Source organism: Malurus melanocephalus, unplaced genomic scaffold (genome assembly GCF_030028575.1).
Source record: "Malurus melanocephalus ecotype Western Australia unplaced genomic scaffold, MMel_1.1 scaffold_546, whole genome shotgun sequence".
NCBI classification, from domain to species: Eukaryota; Metazoa; Chordata; class Aves; order Passeriformes; family Maluridae; genus Malurus; species Malurus melanocephalus.
In genome coordinates, this window is record NW_026623778.1 from 20,628 (window position 1) to 41,446 (window position 20,819).

At 41.6% G+C, this 20,819-nt stretch overlaps 1 long non-coding RNA gene across 2 annotated transcripts in view; it reads right to left on the bottom strand.

Annotated features, from left to right (window-relative positions):
• Positions 1–20,819, bottom strand: part of LOC130582988 (uncharacterized) — a 59,326-nt gene that overhangs the window by 16,920 nt on the left and 21,587 nt on the right. The gene's annotated exons all lie outside the window — the stretch shown is intronic.

Below are 20,819 nucleotides of genomic sequence, written 5' to 3' on the forward strand. Positions count from 1 at the left end.
GATATTTCACGGTGACGTTTTAAACATCTCTTGTTTGGAATCTCCAGAGCGGTTCAAAGCCTTTTTCTTCCCTAAAAGTGACTTTGTTCACRTAATTTGGTGTTGAAATTTTCTAGCAGAAAATATCAGAAATATTTTCTATATTTCTTCAAAATTCCCGTTCCGTTTTAACCTCCCCATATTTTTACGTGCCACGAGAAGATCTGATTTTATTTCTTTGCCTGCCAAGTAAATCATCCTYACGCTGCCTTTTGTGTCAGTAGATGATATTTTCTATTTTCTTTGTGAACTGCACAACCACAGCGCAGATATTTCAACCCTGCTCCCACTGCAGATGTTATTTCTGATGGGATTTAATCATCACCCTCCAASAGAACAACTGCAATAATTGTAGGGGTATCATTAATTTTGTTCTCAAAACCTCGAAGCCTTCTCCAAGGGTTTGGAGCTCTGGGAAGATGTTTCTTCTGTGTTTAACCACATCTTTCAAGGGAATATGCTGAATTTTCTTGGGATCTGTTAATTTTGAATGGCACCCAAATGTTTAATTTTTTTCTTCGTATGATTTTATGATCATCACCCTAAAAACCAGGAGGAGTCACTACGCTCTCACCTTCAATTAATGGGAATTTATTGATGAGATTAAAATGCTTTCTGTATAAAAATACATTTTATTTACAGCATCTGATTTCTAAAGACATTTGATGCAGAAACAAATGAAGACACAATTGCACAGAATTCCAGGATGTTTGGGTTGGACCTGTTCATTTTGAATGGCACCCAAATGATTAATTTTTTCTTCATATGGTTTTATCACTCTCACCCTAAAATCCACGAGGAGTCACTACAATCTCACCTTCAATTAATGAGAATTTATTGATGAGATTAAAACCCTTTCTGTTTACAAACACGTGATTTTATTTATAATGTCTGATTTCCAAAGACATTTGATGCAGACACAATTCCACAGAATTCCAGGATGTTTGGGTTGATCCTGTTCATTTTGAATGGCACCCRAGTGTTAGATTTTATTTTCATATAATTTTATGCTCCTTGCCCTAAAAACCAGAAAGAGTCATTACAATCTCACCTTCAATTAATGGGAATTTATTGATGAGATTAAAATGCTGTTAAAAACCCCATGATTTTATTTACAGTGTGATTTCTAAAGACATTTGATGCAGACAGAATTCCAGGATGTTTGGGTTGGAAGGGACCTTAAAGATCATCTCATTTCACCCCCTGCCATGGGGAGGGACATTTCCACTTACCCAGAGTGCTCCAATTCCCATTCCCTGTGGATCCTGAACACCCTTCCTGATCTCAAGGAGCACCTGGAATCCCTTCGTGCTGCCCTCCAGGTTCTCCCTCTTCTCCTTTTTAATTTTTTTCTATTTTTCTGCTCTTCTCCAGCACCTTATTTTGAATGTTGTTCCTCTAAATATCCCGGAGTAYGAAGAGTTGGTTCTACAGGATTCTGCATCCTAGTCTGGTGCCAACCCACCAAACATATGTCTCTGCTCAAATGGAAGAATCTGTTTTGATTTCTCTTTTTTTTTTTTAAAAATTCTTCCTGGACTGGGGACAAAACATTTCTTAAGATACAACTCAGCATTTAGTATCTTCTGAGATACGAAACTTTCTGTAGGTTTTWAATTTTTGTTAATTTATTCCCATGCAGCAACTTTGAAGAAGCTGAACTGTCTGAAGGCGAGACAGTAATTATTAAATGTTTAGAAATTCGTTACTAAATCAAAAGTGGTTTGGAAATTCCAGTTTGGGAGGGTGGGGAGGAGCTGGGATGGAATTCCCAGAGAAGCTGGGGCTGTCCTGGATCCCTGGAAGTGTCCAAGACCAGTTTGGAGTGGGTTTGGATCACCTTGGGATGGGTGAAATGTCCCTACCCATGGCAGGGGTGGCACTGGATGGGCTTTAAAACCCTTCCAACCCAAACAATTCCAGGATTCCAGGATGATTCTTCAACCTCATGGATGAAAACCTCACCTGAGCTTCTCAGGGATATTTAGGAATGACAAAAACCCATCAGCTCAGCCAGGTACAAAACCTCCCCTCATTTTCAGTTCAATAAGAGAATATTTGGGCTGTACCACCACAGAAATGCTCCAAAGCCTCTGCAATCCCCACCCTGGGAGAGGTGTTTTGCCTCTGGGAGGTGTTTTTCTTATTTGGGAGAAAAAAAATAAATCCTTCCAGCCACAGAAAGATTATTCCACAGCAAGATAAACGCACGCAGAAAACAGCAGAAATTTCTGATGCATAACAATATCTGCATGCAGAGTTAGCAAAATATTCCCTATTTTTTTTTTTTTTTTTTTTGGTAGTGGTAAATGTTAAGGAGCAGATTGTAAAATCACTGAAGGGATTTTTGTTTGCATTTTCACACCTGAGGGGTGCAGAGCAGGAGGAGGGCAGGAGCAGGAAAAGCCTTCTTTAGCAGGGCTGGATTCTCCTCTGAGCTCCAAATGGTTCAGCTCAGCTCCAGAGGCTCCACTGGGATGGAACGAGGAGAAAAACACGCATGGTTTTCCTTTTCTGTGTTCCACAATAACGCTAAAAAAACCATCTTGATCTTATTTTGAAATTAATCACTTTGAGGAAAACACGAGTGGTTTTCCTTTTTTGTGTTCCACAACAACGCTGAAAAGGCCACCTCAATCTTGCTTTGAAATTAATAATTTTGAGGAAAACACGAGTGGTTTTCCTTTTTTGTGTTCCACAATAATGCTAAAAAAACCATCTTGATCTTATTTTGAAATTAATCATTTTCAGAAAAACACGAGTGGTTTTCCTTTTTTGTGTTCCACAATAATGCTGCAAAGACAACCTCGATCTTTCTTTGAAATTGTTTTGAGGAAAACATGCGTGGTTTTTCTTTTTTGTGTTCTACAATAACACTGAAAAGGCCGCCTCAATCTTGCTTTGATATTAATAATTTTCAGAAAAACACGAGTGGTTTTCCTTTTTTGTGTTCCACAATAACGCTGCAAAGGCTGCCTCGATCTTTCTTTGAAATTAATTTTAAGTGAGAAATAAATAAACCAGGTTTGTTTATTTTTGTCACATATTTTGGCTTGGTTTTGTCAGAGGTGAGCGAGCAAGGATGGAGGAAATCACATGACAGATGAAGCTACACCAAGATTGTCCTAAGGAAGAATTCCACCCTGCTTTTAACTGCTATTTTCCATCTTATTGGCACCAATATCACAGAATTTTCTAATTGCCATTAACAATCCAAAAGATATTTTAACTAAAAGTATGGAAGCTTCACTGATTTCTCTCATTTTTCAGGGGAAGGGCAGTTTTTGGGGATGCTGTGGTGTGGGGCACTGCTTTTGTRCCAGATATTTGTTTCTATATATTCATATTTAGGTCTAAACCATAGATTATATATAAGCAGTATCTACATACACAGAGAAGAAAAAAATGTGTTTTCTCTACGTATACAGACAACAAATATTTTATTTTTTCCTACAGGCAAAATCCCAGCGCTATCAAAATTTCTGAGAACCCAAATATTTYTGGAAGAAATAAACTCCCCCAGCACTCAATGAAACCCAAAGCACATTAGAAAGAAATCCCATTTATCTTCCAAACACGAATATCTCTGTTTTCTTCCTTTCTGCATGACTTTTAAATACTTTTAGAGCAGCAATCTCTCTGGAAAGCAGTGGAACAGAGCACAGAGGAGGCCATGGGGATGTTTATGGGTTGGGAGAGGTGAAAATGTTCCCCTGGAGAAGGGAAAAGGATCCAGGGAGAGATTCCAGGGCTTGAAGGGGCTCCAGGAGAGCTGGAGAGGGACTGGGGCCAAGRGATGGAGGGACAGGASMCAGGGAATGGGGTCACACTGCCAGAGGAAGGAATGGATGGGATATTGGGGAGGAATTCCATGGACTGAGTTAAAATTCCAAGAGTTTTTCCTTGCTCTGAGCAGCCCAGAAATCCAGGGATGGGAAGAACCCCTCGTTCATGAGAACTGAACAGGGAAAAGCTCAGTGCAATGCTGAGGAAATTACCATCCCCAGCAAACTGGGTCACAGGAGTGAGTAGTTTACTAAATATAAACTTTCTTTGTAGTCAGGCGAGCGCTGGCGGAGTAATGAGATTTACTCATATTTCACCCAAGTACTCCATGAACCCACACCAATTAAAAAAAAAAACACCAAGAGACCACTCCCACATCCTTCATCTCTCAGGTGACGCAGCAGCCAATTCAACAACCTCAAAAAAAAAAGAGGATTTGGACCTTTTATAAYTTCCAGGTATAAAAGAAAACCGTTTGCGTTTGTTCTGCCGTTCAGCCAAACATCTCCTGCATCCAAAAATACGCTCCAGATGAAAATCACTTCCTGAAATTCACTTCATGAAATCCACTTCACAAAATTCACTTCACAAAATTCACTTCACAAAATTCGCTTCCCTAAATTCATTTCACGAAATTAATTTCCCCAGTCACGTGGAGGTGACGGAGCTTTACTCTACTCGCAGAAAACCGTGGTGGCACAGTGAATTTCAGTGACCTCCTCAAATCCCCGCCACGCTGGTGACACACTTGGAAGGGAAACACAAAATTCCCGTCAGCTGTCAACCGAAAATGTGCAAACTGGGAAAAAGGAATGGAAGGGGTGAGAACACTCCTTGTTGTTTATTTTATTTTTTTTCAATTTTTTTTTTTGTGTCAGGAGAAAGAAAAGAGAATAATATTTTTTCTAGCCCTGCAAGTCTCACTGTGTTTATAACAGGATGTTCTTCCTCTGCTGTTTGGATGGTTCCAAAAATATTCCCCTCTGGTTTGTGGCAGTGGCTGTCACCCTGACAGCGTTCACTGCCTCCAGGGCAGGCTGTGCTTGTGACAAATCTGCACTGAGATGCCACACTCCCAATTTTTCTAAACAAAGAGCTAAAAACTGAAGGAGCTGAATCAGAGAGCTGTGGATACCAAGCTTGGATTTCTGAATGGTTGTTTCGTAGCGATACTCAAATTTAAAAGCGGCAGTTTGGGCTAAAAGTTTTATTTTTGGTGGATTTTGAGACAACTGCGTGCTATTGCAGTTATTTACTACTTATAAAATAATTATTTACTATCTTGAAATAATTTACTATTATGAAATAATTAATGCTCCTGTGCTTTCAAACAYTGGGAACCAGAAATGAATCAAAACCTGAAAAGAGAACACTTCACTGCCGATAAAACACTGACATCTCTTCAGAGATTTCCCTTTAAAAAGGAAAAAAAAAAAGCCAGTGTTGAGCCTCAGTTGTTTGATGAAAGATTCTTCTCCTCCAAAATGAAATTAGAAACATTCAGGAGCCCAAAATGTTGTAAATTTATGAATGTATCAATCTGTGGTTACACAGCCAAAGGGAAAAATGCATCTCTTCAGATGCAACTCTTGGTTGACTTTCTGGCTTCTTCAAAGGATAGAAAAGGCAATCRAATGCCACAGAAAAATTGTATTAATTGGCTGATCTTGTGACAATTTCCATTCAACAGCATTTTCCTGTTCTTTTCACTGAATTATAATTATTCAACATAAAAAGCACAGTTTTATATCACATTTCAAGCAGTTCCTGCCTGGTTTGGTTTCATGGTTGGGAGTGCACTGGTCCCTCTTCTCCTGGATATTTCAATTATTTTAAATATTTTTATATTCAAAATTAAATATTTAAATATTTTAATTCATCATACTTGCTATTTATTACAGCCATTACATTATTTTTCATTTTATTATTAAATTATTTCTTATTTAAAATTTATTTATATCTTAACTCAAAACTGCTATCAATGGTTAAATAATAAATCTTAGTGCAATTGTAAAGAAAACTTTGTGGTCATTTCCATGAAATCACAAATATGTTATTTATTTTTAAGGGAAGAAACCTGAAAGTAAGTCTAKGAAAARTGTTTTTCTGAAATMTTAAGAGTAATAATTAATAGGTTTMAGGGRTCTTTTTTGCATTTTAATTTCAATATTCAGCTAAGAACTGTGTCGAATTTCCCAGACCAAGAAGTATTTTTTGGTCTGTGTTTTAACACCTGCAGTTTTACAAAGGATTTCTCTTTTGATGGAACTCCTGGAAACAAATTAATTCATAAGTGCCTCCAAATCCCTCAAGATTCAACTGGGGAATAATTCTTTATATGTTCACCATCACACTGAAATCTAGGAAAAGATTTTATGYGATATTAAAAGGTTTTTAATCCATGTATCCCACTTTTCCAGGCCTACTTTCATATACACCTATTACCCCACCCGCTTTCCCTTCATCCTCATTCCATAAGGAACATTCTCTGAATATTTTTAAGCTCTAAGTATGGGTCATATTTAAYATTTTTTCCTCCTCCATTAATATAAGATTTATAGCACTGCCATAATTACAATGCTTTTAAAACAAGCCCGTACACAAATATCAAATTCTGATTGATTGGAATCAGCAATGAGGAATAGAATCTTCCAAAACTTCATTCCTTCCTTTGGCCAAACTTGGAGCAAGCTGCTCTTTAGCTGATGATTTAGGAGCATCCACAAATGACATCAGGAGCACTTTAGTTACGCCAATCTAATTTAATAAAAAAAATACCTTGCGAGATGATTGTGTTACTAAGAGAAAGGAATTTATCTCCCTTTTCAGCTGYGTGTGCAGCTCATACAGATCAGCCCTGGCAAATCACTCCTGGAAACTTCAGAACGCTCCTTAAATGTAATAATGGACTTTTTCTTAATAGTGAATTTATTTGAAGCCGTGCCCGTATTCCTGMCTGGGTGAAATAGAAGATAAAATCCCATTTCCTCCCAGCTCACTGTGCTGCCTCTCGGAAAAGCAGGGGCTTTAGGCATAGTAAAAAATCAACCAAAAAAAAAGCAAAACACTCATAGAAAAGCTGAATTTCTTCCCATCTTCCTCTCTTCATCYCAACCCACTGCAGCCCAGTTTTTACTCTCATTTTTTCCAATTTATCTAAAACTAAATCTCAAACTACCCCGATATCTCTGATCCTACAAAGTCCCGCGCAAGTCGGTGAAAGAAATTCTTTACTACAAAAAAGAATTCTTCACTATAAATAGAACTCTTTGCTGTGGAGAATTAAATAGTAGAATCCTTTACTAAGGGAAAATAAATCCTTCCCTGGGAGGGTGGTGAGACCCTGGAAAGGAATTCCCAGAGAAGCTGGGGCTGCCCCTGGATCCCTGAAGTGTCCAAGGCTGGGCTGGATGGGGTTTGGAGCAACTGGGATGGTGTCCATGGAAAAAGGTGRAATGGGATGGGCTTTAATGTCCATTCCAACCCCCAAAAATTCCAGGATTCTATGGAATATATTCCATGCACAGAACTTGTTCCAGATGCACATCAAGACTCCCAAAGATCCCGAAGGTAAAATCAGCACTTCCAGCTCGGTGAAGCTCTGTGGCATCATCGCAGCAATCCCAAGGATGCTGAGACCCTCAAACATTTAATGCATAATTCTGGATAYACCCAGATGAGATTCTTTCACATGGAGTGGTTAAGCCGAAGGAGAGAAACGGGAAAAAAAAGAAAAAGCAAACAAAAACAAAACCAAAAAAAGGCCTATGTCTCAAAACAGTTTTTCCCTGCTTTTTTTTGATTTGTCATCTAAAAAGCCACCAGTGCTGCTGAGGGCTCTTCATGACATTTTGCCTTAATTTTCCCTTTCTCCATCATTCCCAGCATCAATTCCCTGCTCCAGCACAAGCATTTCCCCATTATCTTCCCTTATTTACAATTTCAGCTCCACGGAGGCTGCTAAGCCTTGTCCTGAACATTCCCTTCTCCTCTTTCCAGGCCTCTATTCCTTAAGAGAGCAGAATAAGGCACGTTCAGGTGGCTTTGATAAATAAGGCAAAGCAGCATTTGAGCCCTGAAGTTGAAATCCTAAATCATGGGCTGGAATCCCTCGCAGTGAGTGTCCGTGCAGACACGGCCATAAGTCATAAAACAGTTACAGCCCTCGCAGCGAGGTCCTAAAATGGGATATTTGTGATCTATGAGCCTCTGCTACCCAAATTGTAAAAAAAACCCAGGTATTTAYATCCTGAAATCTCTGATTTTGGTACTCTGTGTATGCAAATATATGCCAGCATTAAATAATAAAATATGAAAATATATATTGAATATTATCAGGACAAAAATCTCGCAACAAAACCCTCTTCATGGAAAGTCTAGAATGTTTTTGCTGGCCAAAATTAATGTAGAATGATATGGTTTTATAGGAAATCAAGCTGGATAAATGGTTGTGTGTTTGCAGATAATCCTGGCCATTCAAAACCAGGGTGATGGCAAGAAATCCAATGGTTAGATGAAGAAAAATTTAATTAACACAAAGCAAATGTAACTTCAGGATGGATCAGAAACTGATCCCAGATTTCTGCATTTTCACACTCAATCCTGGCCATTAAAAACCAAGGTGATGGCAAGAAATCCAATGGTCAGATGAAGAAAAAATTAATTGGCACAGAGTAAATTAATTTTTAGGATTAATCTGAAACTGATCCCCGATTTCTGCATTTTCACACTCAGTCCTGGCCATTCAAAACCAGGGTGATGGTAAGAAATCCAGTGAAAGAAAGAAATTAGCACAGAGTCAATATAAACTCAGGATGGATCAGAAACCGATTCCAGATTTCTGCGTTTTCACACTCAATCCTGGCTATTCAAAACCAGGGTAATGGCAAGAAATGCAATAAAAAAATAATTAGCACAGAGGGTAACTTCAGAATGGATCAGGAACCGATCCCAAATTTCTGCATTTTCACACTCAGCTCCTGTTCCTACCTCATCCTTCCCCAGCCCTAACAGAACCAGGAGCTGAGCCTTACACCTGATTCCTTGCATTATGATTATAATTAATTAATTCTAATCTGAATTAATTCTGTTCATACACCGAGGCCAAAAGGCAGGACAGAGGTGGGGGACTGGAAATTCTGGAGCCAGAGTGACCCCGCTGTGCTGACCTAGGGCAGGACACCACCCTACAGCCTCAAATCTCCTTTATTCCACAGAAAATCTGCATTTCCTATGGAACGAGATCACAGAATGCACAACTGGGAAGGAGCTCTGGAGCTCTCCACCCCAACCTCTTGCTCCAGGGAGGTCCAACTCAAACAGGATGCTCAGGCCATTATCAATCAAATCGCACTTTTTACCTTTTTTAGTGTTCAACCACCTTCCTGGTGATTAAATTCTCCTCAAATCCCACATCCAGCTGGGATCTCCTTTTCTCAAGATATATYCAAAGCTTCTCCCTGTGCACCTCCTGGACAAATCTTGCCTTTTCCACACCATCCAGAAGAAATTCCCTTTTGTGATTCCCCCTCCTGGATGACGACCAAGCTCTGTGCCCTGAATATCAGCAAAGCAACAYCTCTATCTCACATTCATCTTTCTGATAAAAAATGGGCCCCATTTACCATGGAAATGAAACATAAACATGCACAGAGACTGTCCACGAGGTGAACAGGGAAAGTTTAATAAATCTCCTTCAATCCAATCAACGGCTCCATTTAGACATTTCAGCCACTACTCCACCTTAGCATGCAAACAATTTTCACTCAAACTGCCAGCTCAGCAGGGGAAGATTTAAATCTGGATTTTCTTGTCCCATAACTTTTCATTTCTTGGTTGTCAAGGCTTGAGATATTCTGAATTCTGTGTAGTGTAGGAGCAAGAGATACTGCYGACAAATCTTCACACCTCAGCAAGATTTTCCCTTTTTTCTTTTGAAACATAAGGAAATATTTTTCAAAGCAACTCGGGTCCTTTTAGGCAGCTGAGGTCACAGTGTCAGTTTGTTGTCGAGTCACTGCTTTCTGTTAGGAAAAGGCACAGATTCCATGCATTCCTTAGGAATTCTACCACTTACTGTAAATAATGCTATGATTTAATCACCATAATCTTTAGTTTTAATATGGTTAAAAATTAAAGTTGCATCCTGGGTTAACTTCGTGCTGCCTGGACAACTCCCCTTTTCTGCAACAGTAWTTTATTTTTAAAAGCTTTGATGAGCTGGATAATTCTTGGAGTATTTTCTGCACTTTAACAAGTTTCTAATGTAAGATTCTATCACAAAGCTGCACTGAATTACTCCACAAGAACGGCACAGTTCTTTGCTGAATGGGAATTCCCCATGGAAAACGAGAGTCTAAAATAGCTCCACGATGGAAATCTCTCGTTTGTCTCCCTGGGTGCTCTCTCCTGCCTCCTTCCTCATCCCCAGCATGCACTGAATTTGCTCCAGGCCCCTTTCCCAGCCTTTTCCATCAGGAATTTCCTCAGTGATGTGTCCACAGTGGGTGGTGGATCCCCCACTCCTGAAATGTCCAAGGATGGGGYTGGGAGCACCCTGGGRCAGKGGAAGGTGTCAGACACAAACCCAACAACCTCAGACAGATTTTTGTTTATCTTAAAYAGGACAAGCCTTATTAATTTATTTTTATGACTTTTCTCCCCTTTCACCTCCCTCCTCAAGCTTTGCTCTGCAGCCCCAAATCGATCTCTTCTCATGTTTTTTTGGGCTCCTGAAACTTCTCCATCCCCCAAATAAAATCCCATTCATTTTCACCTCTGCATTCCCTCCATTGATGCAAGCTCTCCTCCCCTTCTTTTCTTATTTTATAGCAACAAGAACCTTAAAAACTAAAACCACAACTCCCTCATTTGAGCCTGGTAATAATTCCACCCATGAGGAACCTCCTGMACTTCCAGTTCTCCTGTCCAAACTGATTTGATCTTCTGCCTTTCATCTCCTCCCCTCTGAAGCAGCTGTGCCACAGGTGGAGAAGTTGAGCTGAGCTCCATCTCCACTTCTACATATTTATTACTTTATTTATTTATTTCCATGGAATTGTGATCAAGTTTGGATCAAACAGGCACTGGGCTCTCACTAAAACTACAGACAAGTAGCTGAGGAACAAAAAACAGGACATGATTTAAAATCTAAATTTACACTTACATAATCGTAAAATTTAAAGAATATTCTACTCAGGTTAAATATTTGTGTGGCAAAACCATTCTTGTGCAAAGCTTCACTCAAAGCAACATTTGAGATAGAATCACAAACCTCAACCTCAGAGTAAATTAACTAAATCTTAAAATCTGGACTATTTCCTCAGTTAAATTCCAAAAGCCTTTGAGGAAGAGAAAAAAAATCCCAAAGTACAGCAGAGAAAAGTCAACACAAAGTTTAGATCCCACAGGGACTATTTTAAACCTAATATTTCCAAGATCCCTCTTTTTTGAGGATTTCTTTGCTTAAGAAGTCACAAAGTGCTGCTGCAGTTTGAAGAAGAATTCGTCATCATATGTGAGGAATTAAAGAAACATTGATTATAAACACCAAAAACTCATTCAGCTCTATAAAAATGGAAATGTTTATGCAGATCCATTATAAACCATTTATTTTGATATTAAACCACAATTAAAATCATTCAACTCTATGAACCAGAACRGCCTCCATCAAAACCTCAAATTTTATTTTTAATTTTTTTATCTAGAAAAGGATGTAGCTAAAATTAYCCCATCACAACACTCTGGGCCAAAACTCAACTGATGTCCAAGATTTCCTCCTTTCAAATTAATGGGGTTTTAGAGGAGGCAATGGAAGGACACGAGTGGTTCTGCCTTGGAGATGGCTGGATGCAGCCCTTGGATTTTAATTACAGATTTTTCTTCTATCATTGAGTGTTTTAATTACTTTTAAAGCAGAACAGAGGTGATATCTGTAGGTTAAATCTCTCTTGGCCTGCTGAGCACTGACTRGGCTGTCTGCCCTGAGCTGGGATGGATCCTTGTTCTGTGAAGGTGCAGCCCAACAGGTTGGGTTAAATCACCAAGAAGGCCTGGAAAATGCCCCATTTTAATGTGCCCAAGCTTGCTGGGGATRAAAAATGCAAGATAATAAAGGGCCAGAGACTGAACATCATTTTTTGCACATTATTTTTGCTGCTGTCTCTGCAGCTGACTGTGTGTTGTGACAGCACCTTCCCAAAAATGATCCCAAACTCCCTGCTGGACACCCAGGAGGAAAAACCCAACACTCATCACTGAATTTATGTCCCAAAACCATCAACCACTTCACATAACGGGGTCTCCACATTTACCATGGGCAAAAAAGATGATGAAAAACAACCTCGACATCACTGGGTTGTGTTTTGTTCCTCTCTCCTTTTAATTTTTGTTTTGTTCTATCCTACTGGTTAGATTTAAAAAAAGAAAAAATAATTCAACACCATTTTCTGCTTTCAGACACCTGCAGCAGATACCTTTAATGGATATTCCATGGTACTGGTCCCACAATTGCTGTCTCCATGAAGAACTGATGGGACTTTTTTTTAGGGAATGCTGATTTATACATCTATTCCTTAATTAGAGAAAAAAARTCACTTTCTAAATTGTGAGGGCTGTTCCAATTCTGCTCAAGCTAAACGGGATCCCATTTMAATTTTCCATACTAAATTCCCACATCCCTTTTAGAGCTGCCCAATTAAAGCTGCAGAGAAAGATGAGTGGTCTCAAAATGGAAGGGAAAAAAGCAATTTTTAATGATGCTTTATCATCAGTGATAAATAGAACTACAAAAATAACTCTTTGGGCTACACATTTAACTATATATTTTCACCTGTAATAGTTTGGTTTCTTAAATCAGAAAAAAAGATTATTTTTTTCTCAGTTTAACYTGATTTAGTACAAACTCAGAAATTCAGGGTATTCTTACTTTCTTTCCTTTTGGGTTTTTTTAATGTTTTTTTAAATGCTTAAAAATGTTTTTTAAATGTTTTAACTGTTCCTTCAAGTGATAATAATAATTTGTTAACAGAGCCGTCTCAGCCAAAGTCCTTAACGGTGCTTTGGAGAAGTTTRGGTGCTGTCAAATCTTTAAAGATAGTGCTAAATTCTTAAATAAAGCCTTGAAATGCTTAAATATAGCACCAAAATTCTTAAATTAGCACTAAAATTCTTAAAGACAACACTAAAATTCTTAAAGATAGCACTAAAATTCTCAAAGAAAGCATTAAAGCTCTTCAATATAACATTCAAATTCTTTAATATAGCACTAAAATTCTTGAGGATAGCATTCAAATTCTTCAAGATAGCACTAAAATTTTTAAATTAGCGCTAACATTCTTAAATACAGCATTCAAATTCTCAAAGATAGCACTACAATTCTTAAAGAGAACACTAAAATTCTTAAGGCATTACAATTCTTTAATGTAGTACTAAAATTCTTAAAGATAGCATTCAAATTCTTAAAGATAGCGCTAAAATTCTTAAATTAGCGCTAACATTCTTAAACACAGCATTCAAATTCTGAAAGACAGCACTAAAATTCTTAAAGATAGCACTCAAATTCTTAAAGAAAGCATTCAAATTCTCAAAGATAGCACTAAAATTCTGAAAGACAGCTCTCAAATTCTCAAAGAGAGGACTAAAATTCTTAAAGAAAGCATTAAAATCCTTAAATATAACATCAGAATTGTTTAATATAGCACTAAAATTCTTAAAGATAGCATTCAAATTCTCAAAGACAGCACTGAAATTCTTAAAAATAGCACTAAAATTCTTAAAGACAGCATTCAAATTCTCAAAGATGGCACTAAAATTCTCAAAGATAGCACTAAAATTCTCAAAGATAGCCCTAAAATTCTGAAAGGCGGCATTCAAATTCTCAAAGATGGGACTAAAATTCTTAAAGAAAGCATTAAAATCCTTAAATGCAACATCAAAATTCTTTAATATAGTATTAAAATTCTTCAAGATAGCATTCAAATTCTTAAAAATAGCACTAGAATTCTTAAAGATAGCATTCAAATTCTCAAAGACAGCATTAAAATTCTTAAAAATAGCACTAAAATTCTTAAAGACAGCATTCAAATTCTCAAAGATGGGACTAAAATTCTTAAAGAAAGCATTAAAATCCTTAAATGCAACATCAAAATTCTTTAATATAGTATTAAAATTCTTCAAGATAGCATTCAAATTCTTAAAAATAGCACTAGAATTCTTAAAGATAGCACTCAAATTCTCAAAGATAGCACTAAAATTCTCAAGGATAGCACTAAAATTCTCAAAGACAGCACTAAAATTCTCAAAGATAGCACTAAAATTCTCAAAGATAGCACTAAAATTCTCAAAGATAGCACTAAAATTCTCAAAGACACCACTACAGGAAGTTGAACGCGCATTTCTGTCTCTAACGCAGGGCGGCTCAGTCCCTTCCCAGCCATAACCACGTTGTCCCCGCTGTCGCTTCGCGGAGAATTCAGCGAAAGCTCCGGCTCGGCTGTGCCTTTAATCCCCGAGCTGCCACCGTGTGCCAGCCGAGCGACATCCCCGCACCGCCACCAACCATCTGGCGGCGGCGGCAGCGCGGCCCTTTCTGCGCGCAGCTGTGGCTGTCGCTGTCACTGTCGCTGTGGAGGTGGCTCCGGCCGGGCTGTCACCAAAAGGAGCCCCAAGCTCCGAGCCCGGGGTCGGCACAGCTGAGATCGCTACAGGGACACCCCGGAGCCAGGGATGGAGCGGGGAACGCGGAGCTCTGCGGGGAGGGGAGGCACGGTGGGGTCCGGGGGGAGAGTGGGGATATTCCTATTTCTGCTCCAAATTCTGCCCGGGAGAGCGGGGATATTCCTACTGTCTGCTCCAAGTTCTGCCCGGGATAACGGGGATATTCCTATTTCTGCTCCAAGTTCTGCCCGGGAGAGCGGGGATATTCCTATTTCTGCTCCAAGTTCTGCCCGGGAGAGCGGGGATATTCCTATTTCTGCTCCAAGTTCTGCCCGGAGAGCAGGGATATCGCTGCTGTCTGCTCCAAATTCTGCATATTCCTACTGTCTGCTCAAAGTTCTGCCCGGGACAACGTGGATATTCCTACTGTCTGCTCAAAATTCTGCCCAGGAGAACGGGGATATTCCTGCTGTCTGCTCCAAGTTCTGTCCAGGAGAACGGGGATATTCCTGCTGTCTGCTCCAAGTTCTGCCCGGGAAAGCGGGGATATTCTGTCTCCTCAAAGTTCTGCCCGGGAGAGCAGAGACATTGCTGCTGTCTGCTCAAAGTTCTGCCCGGGAGAATGGGGATATCGCTGCTGTCTGCTCAAAATTCTGTCCAGGAGAACGGGGATATTCCTACTGTCTGCCCAAAGTTCTGCCTGGAGAGCGGGGATATTCCTACTGTCTGCTCAAAGTTCTGCATATTCCTACTGTCTGCTCCAAGTTCTGCCCGGAGAGCAGAGACATTGCTGCTGTCTGCCCAAAGTTCTGCCAGGGAGAGTGGGGATATTCCTACTGTCTGCCCAAAGTTCTGCCCGGGAGAACGGGAATATCGCTGCTGTCTGCCCCAAGTTCTGCCAGAGAGCGGGGATATTCCTACTGTCTGCCCCAAATTCTGCCCGGGAGAGCAGGGACATTGCTGCTGTCTGCCCCAAGTTCTGCCCGGGAGAACGTGGATATCGCTGCGGGATTGCAGGGACGCAGGTTCTGCTCCCACACTGATGTCTGGGATGATCCCAGGGCTGGAGCCACTCTGGGAGAGCTGGGAATGTTCCCCTGGAGAAGGGAAGGATCCAGGGAGAGCTCAGAGCCCCTTTTGGGGCCTGAAGGGGCTCCAGGAGAGCTGGAGAGGGACTGGGGCCMAGGGATGGAGGGACAGGACCCAGGGAATGGGGTCACACTGCCAGAGGGCAGGGATGGGTGGGATATTGGGAATTGGGAATTGTTCCTGGGAGGGGCTGGGATGGAATTCCACCCCTGGATCCCTGGCAGTGTCCAAGGCCAGGTTGGACATTTGGGCTTGGAGCACCCTGGGACAGAGCAACAAGCCCAGCTATAGCTGGAACCACAACATCTCAAAGATCCCTTCNCAAGTTCTGCCCGGACAGCGAGGATATTCCTACTGTCTGCTCCAAATTCTGTCCAGGAGAACAGGGATATTCCTACTGTCTGCTCAAAGTTCTGCCCGGAGAGCGGGGATATCGCTGCTGTCTGCTCCAAATTCTGCCCGGGAGAGCGGGGATATTCCTACTGTCTGCCCCAAGTTCTGCCCGGAGAGCAGGGATATCGCTGCTGTCTGCTCCAAATTCTGCATATTCCTACTGTCTGCTCAAAGTTCTGCCCGGGAAAGCGGGGATATTCCTACTGTCTGCTCCAAGTTCTGCCCGGAGAGCGGGGATATTCCTATTTCTGCTCCAAGTTCTGCCCGGACAGCGAGGATATTCCTACTGCCTGCTCCAAATTCTGCCCGGAGAGTGGGGATATTCCTACTGTCTGCTCAAAGTTCTGCATATTCCTACTGTCTGCTCAAAGTTCTGCCCCGGAGAGCGGGGATATTCCTATTTCTGCTCCAAGTTCTGCCCGGAGAGCGGGGATATTCCTACTGTCTGCTCAAAATTCTGTCCAGGAGAATGGGGATATTCCTACTGTCTGCTCAAAGTTCTGCCCGGAGAGCAGGGATATCGCTGCTGTCTGCTCCAAATTCTGCATATTCCTACTGTCTGCCCAAACTTCTGCCCGGGAGAACGGGGATATTCCTACTGTCTGCTCAAAGTTCTGCCCGGGAGAACGGGAATATCGCTGCTGTCTGCTCACAGTTCTGCCCGGAGAACGGGGATATTCCTACTGTCTGCTCCAAGTTCTATTCGGGAGAACGGGGATATTCCTACTGTCTGCTCCAAGTTCTGCCCCGGAGAACGGGGATATTCCTACTGTCTGCTCCAAATTCTGTCCAGGAGAACAGGGATATTCCTACTGTCTGCTCAAAGTTCTGCCCGGAGAGCAGGGATATCGCTGCTGTCTGCTCCAAATTCTGCATATTCCTACTGTCTGCTCCAAGTTCCGCCCGGGAGAGCGGGGATATTCCTACTGTGTGCCCCAAGTTCTGCCCCGGAGAGCGGGGATATCGCTGCTGTCTGCTCAAAATTCTGCCCAGGAGATATTCCTACTGCCTGCTCCAAATTCTGCCCGGAGAGCAGGGATATCGCTGCTGTCTGCCCCAAGTTCTGCCCGGGAGAACGGGGATATTCCTATTTCTGCTCCAAGTTCTGCCCGGACAGCGAGGATATTCCTACTGTCTGCTCCAAATTCTGTCCAGGAGAACAGGGATATTCCTACTGTCTGCTCAAAGTTCTGCATATTCCTACTGTCTGCTCAAAGTTCTGCCCGGGAAAGCGGGGATATTCTGTGTGCTCAAAGTTCTGCCTGGGAGAGCGGGGATATTCCTACTGCCTGCTCCAAATTCTGCCCGGAGAGCAGGGATATCGCTGCTGTCTGCTCAAAATTCTGTCCAGGAGAACGGGGATATTCCTACTGTCTGCTCAAAATTCTGTCCAGGAGAACGGGGATATTCCTACTGTCTGCCCCAAGTTCTGCCCGGGAGATATTCCTACTGTCTGCTCAAAGTTCTGCCCGGGAGAGCGGGGATATTCCTACTGTCTGCTCCAAGTTCTGTCCCGGAGAACGGAGATATTCCTACTGTCTGCTCCAAGTTCTGTCCAGGAGAACGGGGATATTCCTACTGTCTGCCCCAAGTTCTGCCCGGAGAGCAGGGATATTCCTACTGTCTGCCCAAAGTTCTGTCCGGGAGAATGGGGATATTGCTGCGGGATTGCAGGGACACAGGTTCTGCTCCCACACTGAGGTCTGGGATGATCCCAGGGCTGGAGCTGCTCTGGAGCTGGGATGGGAGAGCTGGGAATGTTCCCCTGGAGAAGGGAAAAGGATCCAGGGAGAACTCAGAGCCCCTTTTGGGGCCTGAACGGGCTCCAGGAGAGCTGGAGAGGGACTGAGGCCAAGGGATGGAGGGACAGGACACAGGGAATGGGGTCACACTGCCAGAGGGCAGGGATGGATGGGATATTGGGAATTGGGAATTCTTCCTGGGAGGGGCTGGGATGGAATTCCACCCCTGGATCCCTGGCAGTGTCCAAGGCCAGGCTGGATATTKGKGCTTGGAGCACCCTGGGACAGAGCAACAAGCCCAGCTATAGCTGGAACCACAACATCTCAAAGATCCCTTCMAACCCAAACCATTCCACGATTCTACAACAATTCCATGATTTATACAATTCGTTCCTTACAAAGTTACCCAGAGCTGGAGGACAAATCTGAACCGTTCAACTCAAAGAAGGCACTGCACGTATCACCGAGCCTTGTCTTCCTTTCATCTAAAAAAAAAAAATCCGCCCCCAACAAACCCCAAACAAACCATGTTGGAACTTCTCTAATTACAAAATCAAACATGAAATTTCTCCTGTGACATTTTCGAACTTGCAATGATGAACTCCTGCGATACACATGGAGTATGACAGAAAATCATTCTGCAAGTTCACAAGTGATAAGCTCCTACCCATTTTGGCACATCTCAGCTCTGATAGCAGTCAATTTTCCCCTCATTATAAATGGGAAAAGTAAAGRTATCATGAAAAGGCCACTTAAAAGCAAAACAAAATAAAGGAATGCAAATTTATATTGGAGTTACACGACTGCCAAGAAACGCTCCGAGCCTGCTGATCCTCTGTTTATTGCTMGCATGTTCTGCTCTTTGCCTCAGCCGTGCGTCTGCAACGCCRAAAACTTCAAAAAGTGTCTTTTAGAAGCATGACTTTGAATCCTCGCGAGCGTGAGTCAGACATCATTTACATGGCTGAAATCTCACCGAGCCACTTGGAAATTACACCACCACAAACCTCGTTGGGAAGAGTCGCCCGCAGAGGTTYGGTGGCGGTAATCCCGAGCCCTTTCCCACCAGGAATAAATTTCCCTTTCTATTAAGAGCCAGGCGGGGCTGCTTTTTTAAGGCACAGATGCGGAGGGGTGGGATGGAGCAGGGAGCACAGGGGAAGGAAGTGGGAGCGTTGGGAATACGGCGGAGCCCCGGACCTTTCACCAYGGACCATATGCTCCCCCGGCATCCCAACACATCCTTAACAACCAGACAAACTTTTCCCACACGGGTTTTGTTTGGGTGGGCTGCTCCAAACACATCTCCTTTCTCTCAAAGGGCTCAAGGATGGCAAAACGCCCTGAGCTCAAAAAACAGAGCTGCTCCGACATGTGGGATGCAGCCATGCCTGGGAATTAGGAAAAATAACTCCACTTGGAAAGCARGTTCACCCAGGGYAGYGGTGGYGTCTCCATCCCTGGAGGGATTGAAAAGTGTGGATGTGGCACTTGGTGGCCTTGGCAGTGCTGGGRATGGTTGGACTYKGATCATCTGAGAGGGCTTTTCCAACCTCAATGATTCTGATTCTGTTATTCTACCACRGAGGTAAAAGCTGGGAAGGGATTTGTGGTGTTATCTCCCCCATTAATTCCTCTGAGACCACAATGTTCACTCCTCTTGCCCATTGGGACATCAGAAAGCACCAAAAAGAACAAAAAAAAAGCTTTTGTAAAGAATAAAAATCAAAGAGAAAGAACTTCCATCCTTCTCCAAAGRCTCCACTACTCCCAAAAAGTCCTGGAGATGCATCAGGGATTCAGTGCCCTGCAGGTGAGGTGYAGACACTGCAGATTCTGATGAAAAAATCTTCATTTTTTTAAAAAAAACAAGTATTGTCACACTAGGAGAAGAATGCATGACAGTGACCTGTCCAGAGAGGAAACACAAATAAAAGGTATTTGTAAAGGATGAGTTGACTCTGCAGACTTGAAGAAAAGGCAGGAAAATATGGGTTTTTTTACCTTTTTAATGCCCAACTGTGTTTTATTCTCTCCTGTAACAACGAGCACTGCTTTCAAACCTGGGCAGACTCAAGTTCTTCACCTGAGCACCATTCACTCCTCTGACAAACTCAAAGTCCACTAAAAAAATATCAATTCTCTGTCCAATGGAAACGTAATGGGATATTGGGCCTTTTTTTGACTAACCTGTGTTTTGAGATKGTTGACTTCACATTTCCATCTCTTACACTGAGTTCTGCTTATGTACAATCCCCAAAGACTAAAATTTAAAAGATATTAAAATAAAACAAGTCTAATTCAGTATTCTAAGCACCAAAACAAGTTTCATTAAAGCATTAATTTCTAGAGATGCTAGATAACCTTATTTGAGACTATTTTTTTTTCAAACTCTGTTGATATGTGATATTATTTAGACAGCACAGGGACAACCTTGAAAAACATTCTGCTTTGAAAGTCTTTTCTTTAGATTTAGATCCCAGTCATTAAAGAAAAATCTCCTGAATGGTCCTTCCTTACTCTGTGTGTAGCACAAAAATGCCAAAGAGCAGCCAAAGTTTCCTTTAAAWTTTTTTGTTGTTCGTGCCTCTCATGAATACAGTGATGTGTTTAATTATGGGGCTTAATTATTGCCCAACACCTTCATCCACCCTGCCCTTTATCAGACCAATCCCTGTTTGTCCTTTCAGCTCTGCCCAGGTAGTTTCACGGTGAATTTAACATTTCATCCATGAATTGAAATKATGATGAATCCACCAACCAACGTGGGTATAATTCTGCTGCCTCCTGAATCCATTTCAAAATTCCCACTCAATTAATTGACAAATTCCTATTTATTACCCAGACATGACAAATGGCAATAGGACACGCCCACCACAGAAGGCTCTAAAATCTCTTTTATTTGACTATAATTCAGGGCAGAAGTAACATAATCTTATTTTCAGAGACCACAGCAGGAACAGATTTCTAATCCCAACTCTGCCACTGACTTGAGCAAGTTATTTAATCTCTCTCAGCTGCCACTTGGCAAATGACATATTTTTTTTCTTTGCCTCTTAAGTATTATGAGGATGCAACAATAGATACAGCTTGGAATTCATTAAAAAAAAAAAA